We start from the raw sequence: 20,069 nt of genomic DNA, 5'->3' as shown, positions 1-20,069 counted from the left end.
CAGTATGATTCCATTTATATGACCTTCTCAAAAGGACTAACTTGAGTGAGGGAGAACACACCAGTGGTTGCCAGAGGTTAGGGAAGGGAGAAAGGTGTGACCGCAAAGGGAGAGCACAGAGGAGATTTCTGGAGTGATGACATTGTCTTGTTTCCTGATGATGGTGGTAGATAAAAGTGTTAAAATTCATAGATCTGTACACACACAAAGCAATCTATTTTATTGTATGTTAATTTAAAAAATAAAACGAAAACTTTTAGTGGAGTTCTATTTCCTACTCTATCAAATCTAAACTCTCTCTGCCTATGTGTGAGCCCCTCCATCATCTGCTTCCCCTCTTTGTCATGTTTCTAGGTCCGTTTCCTATCTGTCCCCTGAGGCAGCTCAGCTGTGCCCCTACCCCCCATCCATCTTCCCTCCTTTTATGAACAAACATTATTGATCCTCTATAAAAGGCCAGCTACAGTGCTAGCCTTGGGGGTGCAAGAGCTTCTGGGCTATAATAGCCCCTCCTCTTCTCTCCTCTTCACCCTTCCCTTCCCCCCCCTCTTCTTTTTATTCAAATCAAGTCCCACCCCTTTTGCCACGTCAGCTCCAGGCATTCCTGCAACCACCAGACTCAAGTTCTCTGTCATCCGTCTGCACCAGTAAACTAATTGCACCACAGCTGTTTCTGGTTTTGTTGCACTCTTCCAGTTAGATTTAGTTCTCTGAAAATAGGAACTTTTTGTTTGTTTGCTTTTTCAGTCAGACCTCAGATGATCAAACAGCTCTTAACATAAGAGTAAGTGCCCTATAAATAGCTCACTATTTAAAACATGCATTGGGAGATACGTTCGTTAGATTACTCCTTTCTGCCAGTGGACGCTGCCGAGTAAGCACCGTTGATGTCTCCCCCCTCCACTGCCGTCATGTCTAAGTCAGAGTCTCCCAAAGAGCCTGAACAGCTGCGGAAGCTCCTCCTCAGATATGTGATCTTTGAAACAACCAATGAGAGTCTGAGGAGCCATTCTGAGCAAATGGGGAACGCTCACAGACTGTGTGGTAATGAGGGATCCAAACACCAAGCGCTCCAGAGGCTTCGGGTTTGTCACATACGCCACTGCGGAGGAGGTGGATGCGGCCATTGATGCAGGGCCACACGAGGTGGATGGGAGAGTTGTGGAAGCAAAGAGGGCCGTCTCAAGAGAAGATTCTCGAAGACCTGGTGCCCACTTCACTGTGAAAAAGATTTTTGTTGGTGGCATTAAAGAAGACACTGAAGAACATCACCTAAGAGATTATTTTGAACAGCATGGGAAAATTGAAGTGATTGAAATCATGACGGACCGAGGCAGTGGCAAAAAGAGAGGCTTTGCTTTTGTAACATTTGATGGCCATGACTCATTAAACAAGATTGTCATTCAGAAATACCGCAGTGAAGGGCCACAACTGTGAAGTAAGGAAAGCCCTATCTAAGCAAGAGATGGCTAGTGCTTCATCCAGCCAAAGACCTGGAAGTCGTTCTGGAAACTTTGGTGGTGGTCGTGGAGGTGGTTTTGGTGGGAATGACAGCTTTGGTTGTGGAGGAAACTTCAGTGGTCGTGGTGGCTTTGGTGGCAGCTGCGGTGGTGGGGGATATGGTGGCAGTGGGGATGGCTATAATGGATTTGGTAATGATGCAAGCCATTTTGGAGGTAGTGGAAGCTACAATGATTTTGGCAATTACAACAATCAATCTTCAAATTTTGGACTCATGAAAGGATGAAACTTTGGAGACAGAAGTGCTGGCCCCTGTGGTGGTGGAAGCCAATACTTTGCCAAACCACGAAACCAAGGTGGCTGTGGCGGTTCCAGCAGCAGCAGGAGCTCTGGCAGGGGCAGGAGGTTTTAATTACTGCCAGGAAACAAAGCTTAGCAGGAGAGGAGAGCCAGAGAAGTGACGGGGAAGCTACAGGTTACAACAGATTTGTGAACTCAGCCAAGCACAGTGGTGGCAGGGCCTAGCTGCTACAAAGAAGACATGTTTTAGACGATACGCATGTGTATGGGCAAAAAAACTCGAGGACTGTGTTTGTGACTAATTGTATAACAGGTTATTTTAGTTTCTGTTCTATGGAAAGCGTAAAGCATTCCAACAAAGGGTTTTAATGTAGGTTTTTTTTTTTTTGCACCCATGCTGTTGATGGCTAAATGTAATAGTCTGATCATGAAGCTGAATAAATGTGTCTTTTTAAATAAATAAATAAGTAAGTAAGTAAATAAATAAATAAATAAATAAATAAAACATGCATTGGCATTGAAGTGAATGAGTAAGCATTAACCCTAGGAAAATATGAACACAGTTCTGAATTAGAAGGAGGTCTAAATTTCCCTTATTTCCACTTCCTCTTCCACTGCTTCTCTTGACATTGTTATAAACTCTGTCTTTCCTGACTCTTCTCAGCAAGAACTATATTGCTTTATTCAGCTTCACTTCACACCCTTTAATCTTTTCCTGACCTTTTTCCTTCAGGAACCTGAACATTTTCTCTCTTTTATTCTCTAACTTTCAGACTACTTATATTCTTAATTTAATTCTCCACTTTCCTAAGACTTTCTCAGTACTAGATGGTTTATACCTTACAAATGCCTCGTTTCCACTTCACGAAAAATTTTTTGCAATTTTCATCTCAATTTGTTATTTTTACTTTTCACATGTTTATGGACAGATGCTAAGAATAATCCAGCCTTGGTGTGTAGAGCATTAATATCTGTTCGTCTCCTTCTTCAGGTCATGTGTTGGCATCCAGTTCTTCTGGATTCCTCCTTCCACTGCTGTCCTCGAGTTCCTGCTTCTCTCTGCGCTTTGCCTTCTCTTACTCTCCTGCTGGGAGCCATGGTTGCTGTGATCCTACCATAATCATACGGTCATGATGGAAGGGAAATGCTTCTTCTTAGAGCAGCTTGAAAAGAACCAGGAGCTTGGATTTTATTTATTCTTGATTTTATTTTTACCTTGGTCCCAGAAAGCCACCCAAAGCCTCCTTTGTATAAAATGATCTGGGATAAAGTGGCATCCTTACAGCTGAGGATGGCCTTTTCTGTTTTATGGAAGGAGTCTGACCAAATAGAAGAGGCAGATTAAAGGTGTTCCTAATGAAGAGGGGAAGCAACAGAGGAGTGGGAAAGCAGAAATTGCTCCCCCGACCCCAACAAGAAGTCAGAGCCTACACTTCCCCCCAACCCAAGACAGGTTCCCCTTATTTCCAGTAGGGCGATTTCCAGCAAATGTCTGTCCTCTGAGAAGTAACTTATTTATCTTCATGTTCATCACAATCAGTTGTTTCTGCAAAGTTAGCAGCAAAATCAGCAAAAGATTTCCACATTTCATGATAAATCAGAATCTCCTCACCTCCTAACTTCCACGTCAGTAACAAAAACTGAAAATCCTACAATGCAGCCACGTTTGCAGTTCCTGTGGGTGAAACCCACATTTGACAGCTGTATGTTTATAGGTGAATCAAGTGACAGAACCAAGAATGACCTTCTATTAGTGTGGGCATTTTAGAGCCAGAGAGAAAAGATGGACTGTTACACCCCAAAATGTTAACAATGAGTAGCTTTGTATGGCAGTTTTGAATTTAGATTTTTCTTTATCCACTAAATTTTCTAGAGCTCCGTCATTTATTTTTGGTAAGAAATAATGTTATGTTTAACCCAATTGCAATACAGGTCAGCATTGTTTACCTTCTTAATAGGACATAGTACTTTTTCATGCCGAGAACAAAGATAAGTAAAAAATTTTATTTTAATTAAAAATACATAAACAGTCTCAAAAACAAGAGAATATCTCTGTGGTCCAGAAATAAGAGAGTGAGGGATGGTGGAGGTTCCAGTCTTCCTGGCTCTAGAATAGGAAACTAGCACGGCTGCTGGGGGCTCCCAGGTGTGGCGGAACAGACTTGCACCTCTTCCGGGTGGGGCGTGGCGTTGACCTGGCTGTGTGACACGGAGGGTCAGGGTACTTTGCCCTTCCAGAAAAAGGGCTTAGAAAAAGCTGCAGCTGTGGCGCAGGGCTGTCACCAATAACCAGCAGCAGGAGAGAGAAGCTGGGGTCTCCCAGGCAGAGCCTGTGCCCAGAGGCACCTGCTGGCAAAGAGGTGGTATCAGCATTGATCCCATGGATAAGACACCCCAACTGTTCCCACAGAGCTTGGCTCTGAATGGGGACCTAGGCCGGGTGAGAGCAATCACAATTTCCGAGGCAAGGAGATGTGAGCAAGAGAAGTGGGGCAACAAACACCGGCAAAAGGAAATTTCCACTCAAGATGACATGGCAATTAAAAGTTTAAAATGCAGAAATGAAACTCATGTCGTAAATGATAGCCAAAATACTCAACGAATCGGGGATTCATCCCTGAAAGGATAGAAATAATACAGCCATCTGAAAAACATGTTAAAACTCCCAGTGAGCTAAAGAGGGAAAAAGAACTTAGCAAAATAAGAAATTATAGGAAGGGATTATGAAACAAAAGCAAGTGGATACGATAAAGAACCAGGAAAAAGTCCTGGGAATAAAAAGTATCACCACTATAATTAGAAAAAATAAAAACAACTCTAGATGAACAAAGAGAATTAATGAATTAGAAGGTATGCTGGGATATTTACCCAGAACACGGAACCAATGAAAAAATATGAGATAGAAAAGATTAGATTCACACTTCAGCATAGATATAACATAAAAGTTCCAAAGTAGAGAATTGAGGACACGGTAGTAGATAATTAGTATAGCTGAGGATTTTCCAGAGTTAAAAAACAAATCCTCAGATTGAAAGCACACATGAACAAATCCCTATTTTCTAATACACAATTTGTATATACAAATTCCTGTTATTTTATAAAGTAGGGATTTGTTCATGTTAACGCATGCCCAGCTGTAGTCCCAAATGAAAAGCAGAAGGAGACAACTCAGCACTTGCCGGGGCTCTCACCCTCCGTCTCACACTCACTCAAACACACACAGAGTACGCAGAGTTACCTCTGGGTAACTTGATGCATGCCTCTTCTTCCCGCCCCATCTCCCACAGCAGCGGGAATCCTACACAGCAGGGGACTTCCCTGGTGGTCCAGCGGCTAAGACTCTGCACTCCCAATGCAGGGGCCCAAGTTCGATCCCTGGTCAGGGAACTAGATCCCCCATGCAGCACCTACGAGTTTGCATGCCAGCAACTAAAAGATCCCGCGTGCGCAACTGAGAGATCCCACGTGCCGCAAGGAAGACCGGCACAGCCAAATAAATAAATTTTTTTTTTTTTTTAAAAAGAAAGACATCTGAGCAAGGCAAGGCCAACCTTAGATGTGCCTCTGGCTGCGCCACTCTTATTGGTATGTAATGTACATTGTTTCATTGAAGTTGTAACACAGGTTGGCATGGACTGTCTTCTCAGCTCAATTCCTTCTCTCTCCATCCATCCCATTTAGTGTTTCAGTTCTAGGTTATCAAAGAAAAATGTCAGAAAGGGACCATATACCTTTGGTTAACTACAAAATAGACACCTGCAGCCACAAGGGGACCTTTCTTCCTGCACCCCCTGCAGCCTACTTGCTTTGGGGTGATATTTATACCAAGCATCCCTTCATTCCATCAAGCAGCAACATTAAATCTCTTGTTCTGCACTTTACTGGCTGAAGGTTGTAAACGTTTTATGAGCCGCTGAGCTTGCAGCATTACTATTTTATTAGAAGGTTGAATATCTTTTCTTCGTAGCTGGGCTACTAGTGAAGTTGTTCTTTCTCTTAAAAATGTTAACTTCATGCTTGTTATGAAATGGAAATTGGCAGGATGTTGTAAGTAACTGTTTGAAACTGGTTTGCCCATTTGAAAGCAAGCTTGGATAGCACTAGGACTTTTTTTTTTTTTTTTTCTTTTGGATTGACCTATAAATAACTGAGGGATGGAAAGGGATTTTTTGATTCTCTAACAACTGGATTCAATAAAGTCCTTCTGGATTCAATCTGTGATTGCTGAGGTGTATTATATTCAAACTTTGGCATCAATCCAAAGAATCAATTATGAATTTACTCAGGTACACATCAGAATGAAGCAGTCGAGACAGAGAATCAAGTTACCTGGCTGATCCTGGACAAGCCACAGAATAGTTTTGAACATTTTTTTCTCATCTCTTCTGTCTCTGACATTTCTTACTCTGCCTTCCTCACAAACTGAGAACCAAATAAGTCAGGGAAGTGACATGGGGAGAAATTAGCTCTTCTAGAAAGCTAGACTAGGGTGCTTCTCCTCCATGATGAAAGAATGATGTTACAAAGGGACCATGCTCTCCCCAACCAGGAAGAGCCAATATGACCACCAGCTTCCCAAAGGGAACCACTCCAAGCATGTTCTTGTCCTCTCCCATGTCTCTGTTCATACTGCCTCCTCAACTATGATGTTTGTCTCCCCTTCTTTATCTTAAAAGCATCTCATTTTCAAAACCAAGTTCACTTGTCACCTCCAATCTGCAGCCTTTCTAAATTCCTTTCCCATCATGCATACAAGTGAGAATTACTCCTTCCTTGCTATCCTCATTTTAAGTCTTACTCCATCTGTTCATTCATCTATTTACTCAACAGTCTTCTACTAAATATCTGCTATGTGCCATGGCACTGGAGAGAAAACGATAAATAAAGTACAATCTATATCCTTAGGAGCACAGATCTTTGTTTCCATATTATATTTGAGTTCCCAGGAAAGATTTGTTGAGGATGAGACCTTATTGAAGCCATTTTTCTATCTCAGTGCTTACCATTGTCTAGCACACAGTAGTTGTTCAAAAGATATTTCTTAAGTTGATTTGAAAGGAAGGAGTTGAAGAGTTAGATCTTCATTCTAAAGAATACGTTCCATGGATGATATATTGAGAGGCCTCCAAAGAGTGAGGTCAAAAAGATTTTTCCTGTGATGCAGATTCTTTTAGTCTTTTATTTTTTTAATTTTTAAAATCATTTTTAATTGAAGTATAGTTAACTTACAATGTTGTGTTAGTTTCAGGTGTACAGAAAAGTGATTCAAGTGTATATATTCTTGATAGGGATTCTTTTAGTCTTTAAATCAAATTACATTTCTTTAGTTTATTAATTCAGGAAATATTTATTGAGGGTTTACCCTCTATCATGTTCTGTGTTAGACATTGGAGAAAAGATAAATAAGCAATGTATATAGCATACATGTATATATGTACATAAATATAGGTGTATAATATATACAAGTCAGATATTATTATTATTGCTATTATTACATGGAAAACCTATAACTTGCCCCTCAGCAGTAGAGTTATGACAAGAGTCTATTCGGATAAAAGTGAAGAGTTCAATTATCAGTCTCCCCCATTAGACAAATGCTCTATAAAGGACCGTGTCTTCCTTTATGTCATCACCCCAGCATAATATTGGGGATAGCAGATGTTCAGAAAGAATTTGATGAATGAATGAATTGTATAGCCATTATTCTGAATGTTGAAGTCTAGCGAAGATATTTGCTTCTGTCTAAAACAGGGCAGCCAGTTGCTTTATAGTGAAATGGTACAGAATTCATTTTGGATCAGACAGGTCTGAATCAAATTGGATTTGTTTTTACGTTTATGAAAGTCTCAGGATTTCATAAAAATTTATAAAATCGTACACTAGATAAAGCCCTGGGATTAGAAGAGTTTAAACAAAATCAGTGGAAAGTTCTCTTGTATAAGAAAAAAAGTAGACTCATTGTATAGAGAAGCGTAACTTCGAGATTGTACATGTCTTAGAGTTCACTTGTCTCTACTGTTATATTATACATGTCACTATTGAACTAGGACAACTTAAAAAGCCTTATTCCTAAGAGACATAGCAAGAATACTTGATATGATAAGACAGCCCACTAAAGCAAAAGGAGTCAATTGCTTAATTAGGCAAATAATTTTGAAAATTTCCTTCCAACACAGTGAGACTCCATAGCCAGAAAGTCTGATGTTGTCTCCCCTGTGACCATTAAAATAAGACTCAAATTTTATAAAGGATTTCCCTGAAAGACAGCAAATATTATATCAAAAGAAAATATCTGCCTATACAGGAGTAGAGCATCATTAAAGTGTTACTGCATGTCAATTCTGAAATGATTTGAGAACAGCACTTCTAGGTCTTATCTTTTTTTTTGCCAGAACAGCATTCAAAACCCTCAAGATTGAGCCCGTGTTTATGAAAGTACTCTGAAAATTCTAAAGTACTCTCTAAGCTTAGTTTGTACTATTTCTATTATGCTCTGAGATTCTGATATCTTTTCCTGTGGTTCATCAGGGAAACTTCCCACTTGAGTAGCTCTAGTATTTCAGAGTTATATAAATATGATTATAAAAGCAGAATCATTAGAAATGTGTCCAGACCAAAAGGGTATCTTCTGAAGGACAGAAGACACATGTCTCCCTCTCTTGGAGAGTTTGAGGTAAGGGCTATCTTTGAGTGTCCTGTTAATGAGGTCATCCCTGGCCCCTTTGGTGTAGACGTTCAGATGTTGTAATGCTTCTAAAGTTACTCTATTAAGAAGGAGAACATGGGCTTCCCTGGTGGCGCAGTGGTTGAGAGTCTGCCTGCCGGTGCGGGGGACACGGGTTCGAGCCCTGGTCTGGGAGGATCCCACATGCCGCGGAGCGGCTGGGCCCGTTAGACACAACTACTGAGCCTGCGCGTCTGGAGCCTGTGCTCCGCAACGAGAGGCCGCGATAGTGAGAGGCCCGCGCACCGCGATGAAGAGTGGCCCCCACTCGCCGCAACTGGAGAAAGCCCTCACACAGAAACGAAGACCCAACACAGCCAAAAATAAACAAAATAAATAAATAATAAATAAAAATTTAAAAAAAAAAAAAAAAGAAGGAGAACAAACTAAGTATACTGCAGATGGGCAAGTGGCCATTACGGACCGGCACCATCAGTACAGCCTTTCACAGCCGTGGACTTACTTGCTCCTGTGGCGATCCCTGGGCTCACAGTGGTCAGTGAAGCACTTAGGCAGGACGTGGGAGGTTCTAAGGGGCAGCATTAACGCTCCAAGCCCCACTCTCAGATCTGAATGTGAGAGGGAATGACACAGGCATCTTAAAAGCCTAGGAAGACAGCCAGAATCTAGAAAGTTTGGCCTTCAGCTGCCTTGATTAGGATGAACTGCACTTGTCTCCTGTTGTAGTGAGCTGAGCGCCACTGTCCTAGCAGATTGTTCTTTAGACAATTATTACTAAAGTGCACTGTAGGAAGTAAGTGTGCAAGAAATATTCGCTGATTTATTGTTTGCTCCATAAAACTGTCTATTAAGAGAGACAAAAATAAAGAAATAATATGCCCTAAACAATGCAAAAATAGTAAGTAGAAATAGCGCTACCTCTACCTGGTTTCTAAAGTTATGTCCAGAGCTCTTTCTCTCTGTAGTAGTTAGACACTTGCTAGAATAAAACAAAAGCAAAAATAGAAACCCTTGTAGATCTTTCACACTGAGGGGGATTGATACAGGGAATTGGTTACCCTGGGAGAGAGGAGGAGCCAAATGGGGCCCCGGAAACAACCCAGAGCTTAGCAATAGCAGCAAACTGCTTCTCCTGTCGAGGAAGTGGAGTTGCAGGAAGCAGTGAGCCAGGGGTCTTTGGTAGGACTTAGGACAATTGTGAGGACTCCTGGCAGGAGCTGGGACCACTGAGGCAGGGGCTGTACGGAGGGAACTGGAGCCACAGGGCAGCACAGCTTCAGCAGGAGAGGACTTGGGAAGCACATGGTTTCTTTCAGTGCCTTTCAATCTTCCAATCTTCCACCAGTGACTCATTGGCCAAGCAGCCTAGGAGTGAGTGGCAGGGGAGTCTGGGAAATGTAGTCCCCTCTGGCACAGCGTCGGGGGAGGGGGCAGTGTGTGCGGGGGGGCGGGGGGGAGGGGGCGGAGCAGAGGAGAGCCGCGGGCAAATCTGCAACTGATCACCATGCACTCTAAGAAGAGGTGACTTTTTTCCCCATAGTAAATGGAGTTTTATCCCCATAGTATTTAAATCAAATTAAATGAACTTATAGATTATATATCTTTGTGTCTTTTATTTCCCCCTTATGTTTTTTTTTTAAATTTTTGTTTATTGAAGCATAGTTGATTTTTTTTTTTTTGACTGTGTTGGGTCTTCGTTTCTGCGCGAGGGCTTTCTCTAGTTGCGGCAAGCGGGGGCCACTCTTCATCGCGGTGCGCGGGCCTCTCACTATCACGGCCTCTCTTGTTGCGGAGCACAGGCTCCAGACGCGCAGGCTCAGTAGTTGTGGCTCACGGGCCTAGTTGCTCCGCAGCATGTGGGATCTTCCCAGAGCAGGGCTCGAACCCGCGTCCCCTGCATTGGCAGGCAGACTCTCAACCACTGCACCACCAGGGAAGCCTCCCCTCCTCCTCTTATGTTTAATTAGTGATCTGAGAAGGGGCTTGCTGGTTAAGATTAAATAATTAACCAGAATTTGGTTATAAAGGACCGTCAGTTCTAACATCTTCCGGCAAACTGGAGAAAATAATATCTGGATTCTTCCTTTCTCAGGAGCGTCTATCCAGAGATAACCTGCAAACTCTCTCAGAAGCATATTCCTTAACCAAGTGTCTGCTTAGTTCAACTTCTTAACCTTTAAGGAAATGAAACTTTGGTTTCTCACCTACTTCAGGGCTGAGCTCTCACTCCTTCTCCCACGCTGTGATGTCTGTTCTATCTGGCCTTGGCTTTCCTTTTTTGAAACTGAGCTCTGAGAATTGGATGGGAAAAGCTGACCAAACACGTAATTGTTCATTGGAAAGTAAGTTTTGAGTTGAGGTAATATGTTTCCATTTTTGTTATGGCCAAAGTCTTATGCCAGCTCAGAAAATCCTTCCTAACTGATAGTACAGCTGATCTATGGCTTCAACTTGAGTCCAGATCAGAGGCGGAGAGATGCAGGAGAGAGGAGAAGGAAACACAGGTTTTAGTGCCCTAACCCAGAGATAGAGCAGGGCTGAAGCACATTTTTGAAGTGTGCTCTTTGATGCCCTTGCCTGTACCACTCTTACGCCAGGGTGGAAGCCTCCACCAGATGCCCAGAGCCCTCCCGATACATCTGCCCTGGGCTCCCACGCCAGCAGCCCAAACCATGCTTAAAAATTACTTACCTTCCCTCCTTTCCAAAAAACAGTGACAATCAAAACAAATTTAATACCCTTTCCTCCACTGCAGTTCATAATAATAGTTAATATTTATTTAGTGCTTTTTATGTACCAAGCACTGTTCTAAATACTTCATATGCATAAACTCATCTAATCCATGCAACACTTCTATGTGGTAAATTCTATTACAATGCCCATTTTACAGATGAGGAAACTGAGACACAGAGAAGTCAGGCAGCTTGCCCGGGATTCCACAGATTCTAAAAACTCAACAGTCTAACTATAGTTGATGTCTTAGTCACTACACTAGATTCCTCTCAGCTCCAGTGAAGAGCTAAGAGTAAAGCAATCAGATAAAATAGAATTCAGACTTACATGTGAATAATTGATAGTTATTAATCCTCCCGGAGAAATGTGCAGTTTTAAAAGATGTCCATAAACCAAAGGAATCTCAGCCAAAGATGAATCATTCCCAATCCAAATTGCCACTTTAGTTGCTAGCACAGGCCTTTGGTCATAGCTGAGTTTGAATCCCACCTCTGCCATCTCCAGGTGTTGGCCTAAGCAAGCTTTTTAAGTTACACAGACTTTAGTTTCTTACCCCTGCAAAATGGGATAAAGCAACTTTCTGTGGTAGATTAAATGAAATCAAGGCTGTGAAGCATTTAGCAAGCAAGCCAGTATATAATGAGTACTCGATATATGGGGCCATTATTATTATGGAATTCCTTCCTAGGGACATGTAAACAAGAATTACAAAGTAGTCTGTAAATGCTAGAGGCGGATTATAACGTGAAAAGGATAGTGTGGTGGGTGAAATTCAGATTGTACCCCACGGAGTCCTGAGCATCCACAGGCCGGCCTCCAGGGCTCGGGGGTGGGTATGGAGTGTGCAGAAGGGAAATGACACCACCACCACCCTGCCACCCCTGCTTTCATTTCAACCAGAACGATCCCAGTTTCATGCGAGGGATGTGTGTGTGGGTTAACATTGACTTTCTGTCACATTGCACTCAAGAAAGGATTTTGTCTAAAATCACCACTGGGACTGGGACTTGCACTCCTAAACGGAGTTTTCTAATCTTTTCTCTGCAAGATCTTGAGTAATACCCTCACCGTTTCTGACTTCACTCTCCTCTTGCGTAATATGAATGAATTCATTTACTGTCCCTCCTAGGTAAAACTTTGGTCAGCTTTTGGAACTGTGGGGAAACTACCCCAAAGTAGACTCTTAAGAGGAAACATCTTCCCATAGAAATACCTCCAAGAAGTCAAGCATGTTTGCTAGTTTGTTGATTCATTTCTTTACTTGTATCACTTTTTGCCTTTTTCCACATCTGAACTCAGAGACTCCCTAGAAGTTTCCAGGCTGTCCACAGTAGCTCTCAAGGCAATCGGGCAGCCCAGGAGGGCTCTGGGATCTAGGATCTGGAGTCGTTCTACACACTGGTCAACTCTAATGCAAGTATTTTTAGCTGGAGAATAGTTTTCTCTAATCAAAATTACCTCACGAGTGTCCTCCCCAGACTAGCTGCTGAATTCATTAACACCCATCAGTTCAAGGTGAAAGGACAGTAATATCTAATTTTCTTACTGTGGTAAAAAACACATAACAAAATTTACCATCCTAATCATTTTTAAGTGCATAGCTCAGGGGTGTTAAGTATCTTCACATTGTTGTACAGAACATCTCTACAACCCTTTCATCCTGCAGAACTAAAACTTTATACCCATTAAACAACTCCCCATTTCTCCCTCCCCCAAGCTTCTGACAACTGCCTTTCTACTTTCTATTTCTATGAGTTTAACTACTTTGGATACCTCTTAGGAGTGGAATCATACAGTATTTGTCTTTCTGTGACCGGCTTCTGACACCAGGCTTCAACAATGTTCAGCTTATGACAGGATTTCCTTCTTTCAAAAGGCTGAATGATATTCCATTGTATGTAGTACAGTCATCCCTCGTATCTATGGTGGTTTAGCTCCAGGACCAGCCATGAATACTAAAATCCAAGGATGCTCAAGTCCCAAAGAAGTCCCTCCATAGCCTCAGGTTCTGCATCTGAGGATCCAATCAACCTCCGATTTTAAACATAGTGCATGAGCCACCAGTTGGTTGAATCCTCAGACGCAGAACCAGCAAATATGGAGAGCAGATATTGCTACATTTTGTTTATCCTTTCATCCATCCATGAACACTTGGGTTGCTTCCACCTCTTGGCTTTTGTGAATAATGAATGCTACAATGAACATGGGTGTGCAGATCTCTCTCCAAGATCTTGCTTTGAATTCTTTTGGAAACATACCAGAAGTGAGATGGCTGGATCATGTGGCAATTCAATTGTACCTATTTTCAGTGCTCTTCTGTCACAGGCTCCCTGAGAAACTCACAAGTCACATTTGAGAGCTTTCATGCTGCTCAGAACTTCCTGGTTTTGTTCCATCCAATTCTATCAGGAAATGGCTGCTCCAAGAAGAAGCAGGAGTTACTCCAAGCCTGGGAAGAATGCCTGTTCTTTTGAAATCCCCAGCATGCTACACATGATACGTGAGCTTATAAAAATTACATACTTCCTGAATGCTCCTTTGGCACAAACTTCTGAGGCATTCGAGAGTTGGCCCTTGCAGCTAGAAACCACAAGAATGTCCATAATGCAATGTAAAATATGCCAATTCTCACTCCACTCGTCTGTAAACTAAACAATTTGCACAAAATTCCCTGTAGTCTCACTTCCCTTATGAGTGGAAGTTGATTTGGAAAATATTCATACATGGCTTCTAGAGAACGAAGCAGACCATTATATGAAGTGGATTTTGTTGAATTGTTTATTCACAACACTCAATAATTGAACCACTAGGTACCATGGTGACAGAAATGAAGGTAGATGGATGGGAGTTATAGAAAGACAATGGGTCCCCTGTCCTTAATGGTAATTAGTTGGCCCTGGCCATATATTCCATCTGTTCATGTACTGTGACCTCAACACACATCCTACATGAAGATAAAAAAGAACAAAATGTACATTAAACAATTATCATCGAACCTGGAGATTTTTTCAAATTGATTTAGAAGGCTGATATTTAGAAAATATTACCTTTTCACCTTGTGAAAATTAACTGAAGATATAAAATTATTATTAAGGAGAGAATATTTCTATTTCTTGGCTATTTTCTTCCCTTCCTTAACCATCAGGTATACTTACAGGAGAAACCATCATGGAGAGTTTCTAGTCAGTCATTGGCCAATCAGCTATGAGGACCACTGTCCTGGTCCAGGTACCACTGCTGGTTTAGATGTGAAGAAGGCCCAGGATGTTGACGTCTTCAAACGCTAGTGGTGTTTCTTGTAATTGTCAAAACAATGGACCAATCAAAACACCTGAACTGAGTCAGACTATTGTATAGGGTGTAAGTTTTAAGAATGACCTAGTTAACACTATAAAGTCAAGGTCTTGAAATTCAAGAGACTTTCAAATATGAAGAAGTTCCACTGGGGGTGAGTATTTTAGTCCCAAAGGAAGAGAAGAATCAGAAGTTTGGAAGTATGAGCTTTAAGAGCTCTCATATAGATAGAAAAACTCACCAAGAGAGAGAATTGGAAACACAAAATATACATCTCTAGAAAACAAAACAAATAAGCAACAACAAAAACAAAACTGAAAAATCTTTGGAGGGGGAAAAAGTCCATAAGGAAGTTTTCACCATTCCTATTTGCAAACCCTAAATATAGACCTTCTATGAGTTGTGGGAAAAAGAGAAAGTGAAATCTCTGACTTCTTTTCACAGTAAAAACAAACCTGAGTTGTTATTGTACGTCCAATGGGAAGGCTGCCTGCGGTAGGTTTGGGGCTTGCTGCTTCCCGTGAACCTAGAGGTTAGGGCTAATTGAACAAATGGACAGCTGTACAGCTGAATGGCACTTGTGTAGTGGTGCCATGACTGGGGGGGGGGGGGGCGGGGGGGTGTGCAGGGAGAAGGAGAGAGAGAAAAAAAGAGAAACGCTTCAAGGGATAGAGGAGCTGGGAAAATGCCTGGGCCTGGGTTGCAGATCCCCACAAAAGGGAAGCTATAGGAGAGTTGTTCCACCACTATCTCAGGCCATTACTTTAAAAAAATTTTTTTTTTAGTTCTTTTTAGTCCTTGTTGCTTATCTCTTTTATGTATCTGTCAGCATGTATCTGTTAATCCCATACTCCTAATTTGTCCTCCCCATAGGCTTGTTTTCTATGTCTGTGAGTCTGTTTCTGTTTTACATATAGATTCATTTGTATTATTTTCTAGATTCCACATATAAGTGATATCATATAGTATTTGTCTTTCCCTGTCTGACTTATTTCACTAAGCATAATATTCTCTAGGTCCATCCATGTTGGTGCAAATGGCAGAATTTCATTCTTTTTGTGGCTGCGTAATATTCCACTGTACGTATATACCACATCTTCTTAATCCAAATGCCTTTTGATGGGAACTTGGGTTGTTTGCAGGCAATTACTTTTTAAAATAATGGCTGTGTGTAAGAGGCAGCATAGCATAGAGTTCAAGGTACAGACTCTGGAACAAGGCTGCTTGAATGTAAATCCTGGCTTTACCATTGTGAGCAACTCAGCATCCTGTCCTTCAGTTTCCTTACCTCTGAAGTAGGCAGAATAACATTTCTGTATTTCTTTGGGTCGTTGGGAAGATTAAGTGGGTTTCTAATGTGATCTTAGCAGCGCGCCTTGCACACGTGCGTGCGCAGTATGAAATGTGAGCAGCGTGTGCTGGCGGTCAAGGGGCGGGCTCTACTGAGCAGCCCTGACTGTAGATCTGAAACACGTGTAAAATTTACCCTCGTGCTTTAAGAACACAGGGTAAGGGGCTTCTTGTTTAAAACTTAAATAAGGCTGTTACTTCCTTAAGTCACTTGAGTCCAAAGAAGATACTTGGGTCCATTCTTGCCAGGGCCTTATAAACATCAGAAGATGAAAGACAAAAATGGAATTTGACTGCACGTTTTCATTACCAAAGACAATCCTATTTTTGGTTTCTATGAAGGAACAAGACTTTCAGAAATTTCCTCTCCCAGCACCATCTTGGATTAGTCAGAATAGCCATGTGTTTATATAAGCATCTATGGAATCACAGGCCACAGGACTTCCCCAGAACGCTAAATAAAACCCCATTTTGGGTTTCAGAGTCATCACCTGGTTAGGAAACAACCACTGTCCACGCACAGAAATGAAAGAGGAAGTGTAACATGGGGAGGGGGACATTTTAAGGAAAGAAAACACAGTGGCTTTGCCACTTTCTAAAAGTCTGAGGCAAAGACTCTGAACCTTGGTCTACTGAGTTTCAGTGTTGATAAATTCCTCTGAAAAGGAATGTAGATATGTCTGTTTTTCTGTCAGCTGGGTTCTCAGCTGTGGATAGGGTTCTCAGCTTTGGTAGGATTTTTTTAAAAGTCTGTCACTAAAATTATTAAAATCTGCTGGACTAGCAACGTATTCAAAGGGTGAGAAGAACAAATATGGAGTTTTTTAAAAATGCATTTTCCATGTTATATATCACCATGGATACCTCCAAATGCTCTGTTTAAATTTCCAGATGATCCTCCAGCTAAAATGCATTAGCACCACCCAGATGCAGACAAAATTTTTGTCTCCTCATGTTTTCCTGACAGCATTTATGAGTCCCAGACCAAATAATCCTGCCTCTATATCATGTGAAAAATACAAAGAACCTTATTTTTAAGGGAAAATGTCTTATCATTCATAATAATCTAGTATTTCTGAAATAAATATCGATGTAGAGCACAATACCAGAAGGTTAGATCAGAACACACATATGTCAGCGGAAGAAACTGATTTCCACATAGTGTCTGGAAGGCGGTAGAAGTTAAATGAAGGTTTTCTTGCATTTCTACTGCTGCTCTGCTCATGGCTGACTGTCTCACCGATGCCACAGTCTCCTAAAGGAATTACCTCCCGGAAAAAAGCTGCCTCTTGTCTGCCTGCTCGCCCGGTTCCTGTAACGCTGATATTCTGATCAGCTAACTGGATTTTACATGGTTTAGACATTTGTTATCACCATTCTCATCATCTTCATCAGAGAAGCAGTGACTATGAGCCTGTGAAAGCAGCTACCTAGCCATGACGTCAGACCTTTGTATACACACACATAAAACATATGTCACAACAATCTGTGTACAGAGTTTGTAGCAGCTTTATTCATAATTGCCCAAACTGGGAAACAGCCAATATGTCCTTCGGTAGACGAATGGATAAATGAACTGTGATACATCCAGATAATGGAATATTATTCAACACTAAAAAGAAATGAGCTACCAAGCCATGAAAAGACATGGAGGAAGCTTAAATTCATATTACTAAATGAAAGAAGCCAGTTTGAAAAGCCAACTATACGACATTCTGGAAAAGGCAAAATTATGGGGATAGTAAAAAGATTGGTGGTTGCCATGGGGTGTGGACAGGGAGAGGTAAATAGGCAGCTCTCAGAGGATTTTTAGGACAGTGAAAATAGTCTGCATGATACATAACGATGGATTCATGTCATTATACATCTGTCCAAACCTTTAGAATGTATAACACCAAGATTGAACCCCAAGATAAATTATGGAATTTGGGTGACCATGATGCGTCAATGTTGATTCATCAATTATAAGAAATGTACAACTCTGATAGGGGATGTTGATAGTGGGGGAGGGTATGCATGTGTGAGGGCAGGAGGATATAAGGGAAATCTCTGTACATTCCCCTCAAATTGCTGTGAACCCCAAATTGCTCTCAAAAAGTAAAGTCTAAAAAAATATACATATATATACACACAAAATCTAAACATATGTACTCTGTAATGTTCACCTTCTACCCTTGGTTTATGGAGTACTGTCCCAGTTTTTTGACTAGGATGGAATATAAAAACTAAGGCCATATAGACAGACTCTTTAGCATAGCACGAAGACTCAGCAGGCCCTGCACGCCTCCTTCCTCTCCCCTGTTTTGTCCCTTCCAGCCTTTTCTTCCCACATACCACCCCTCCTGCATCCTGCCCCCACCTCATGCCTTGTGATCCCACATTGGAAATAAACTCTATACCCCATACCAAATACACTCCACACCTCTGCTTCTGTGTTTCCTCTACCTGAAATTCCCTTCACACCTATCAGATCTCCATCCCACCTCTGCCACCATCAAAACCGGACAAGGCCCATCTCAAACACCCCTTAATTCTTTGGCTCCCCAAGCCAGAAGCAGTGTCTTTCTCACCTGGGCACTTTCTGTATACCTGTTATTATACCACTTGTAAAAGATTGTCTCCACATTTGGACATTTCGATTTCATCTATTCTCGCCCCTCTTTCCAGGTAGGTATTCACCTACTGAGCATAGAGGGTGCTCAATAAACACTGGGGAAGTGAACTGAGTTGAATATGGGGGTTATAGGGGTAGAAAATACTCCAATCAACAATAAAAATGTTGGTATGACATTTTTCTTATTCCACGTTCATGAGCATATTTTTTCTGCTGATCCTTGAGAGAATAATTAATGAAAATGTATACACATTCCATCTGAATGAACAAGAGAACTACATTGTTCATATGTATGTACTTACCTTAGGTCTACGTGGAACGCACTGGCATTTATGCCCTTTTCTTTCCTCCTGGGGGCTTAATTTGCCTTTGTACTGGACTGCTGCCATCAAAGAGTAGGAGGATTTGGCCACCAGATGCGTCTTTGCACGGCCATCTGATCCCAAGTATTTATTTTACTAACAGGTAAACAGGCCACAAGAATGCAGCCAGTTGGACCAGAAGTTGTTTTCTTAACTCCTCTCCTCCAGGGCAGGGATTTTATCTTGTCTATTGTAGTATTTAGCTCGGAACCTGACACACAGTGTTTCAAAATATTTTTTTCCTACACTTTCGCATTGTCTTCATCCAAAAATGAATTTTCTTTTCTTATTTCCTTCCTTCCTTCCCTTGGTGGTGCTGTATTGATTGTTTTGTTAGTGTCGTTGCAAACATTGGAACATGAGATGACACCCCAGACCCTTGCAACGCGGAGTAGTGCAATTCCGTGTCCAACGAGTGTGGCTTCTGTCTTGTTAGCAGATACTGCCCTCTTCTGGTGTCTGGGCAGATCTTAAAAATTTACTCCCGCTTTGCAGCAAAAAAGCACCAAGCATTCCAGCAGGCAATTAATAAACGACGGTAAATGGGAAACAAATCCTCCCAATATTAATAATCTCGTCAGCTCAACTTTCAAAAGCTCTTCGGCATCACTCTCCATACTTTTAGTGCTTCCAAACCTTTTGCAAAAATTCTTAAAATTCAAAACTCTTAGCATTGCCTTTCTGCTTTATTTTTCTTTCTGTGTACAGCTTGTTGTCATATCTTGAATAAAAGGTGGTCCTGGGGCTTCCCTGGTGGCGCAGTGGTTGAGAATCTGCCTGCCAGTGCAGGGGACACGGGTTCGAACCCTGGTCTGGGAATGATCCCACATGCCGCGGAGCAGCTGGGCCCGTGAGCCACAATTACCGAGCCTGCGCGTCTGGAGCCTGTGCTCCGCAACAAGAGAGGCCGTGATAGTGAGAGGCCCGCGCACCGCGATGAAGAGTGGCCCCCACTCACCGCAACTAGAGAAAGCCCTCGCACAGAAACGAAGACCCAACACAGCCAAAAATAAATAAATAAATAAATTAAAAAAAAAAAAAAAAAAAAAAAAAGGTGGTCCTGAAATTTTAGATCTTTCACTTAGTTTCCAGTTTCACTTCAGGATCTTTGATGGTGGTTGTTTGTTTTGTTAGCAAGTTACGTGGAGTCATTCCCTGACTCTGCCACTACTAATGAGGTGATCAGGGTCCAGGACAAATCATTTCAACTTTCAGCTTTAGTTCCTTTGTCTAGATATGGCTCTAGAAATACCTATCATGCCTTCCTCAC

The 20,069-nt window shown here is 41.7% G+C and overlaps 1 pseudogene; it reads left to right on the top strand.

Annotated features, from left to right (window-relative positions):
- The first annotated feature begins 911 nt into the window (after positions 1–911).
- LOC132376254 (heterogeneous nuclear ribonucleoprotein A1-like) lies at positions 912–1,873 on the top strand (annotated as a pseudogene).
- Positions 1,874–20,069: the final 18,196 nt, after the last annotated feature.

This window comes from Balaenoptera ricei, chromosome 12 (assembly GCF_028023285.1).
Source record: "Balaenoptera ricei isolate mBalRic1 chromosome 12, mBalRic1.hap2, whole genome shotgun sequence".
In the NCBI taxonomy this organism is placed as follows: Eukaryota; Metazoa; Chordata; class Mammalia; order Artiodactyla; family Balaenopteridae; genus Balaenoptera; species Balaenoptera ricei.
The sequence above is the reverse complement of the archived record's forward strand: the minus strand, read 5'-3'. Positions and strand labels throughout refer to the sequence as shown.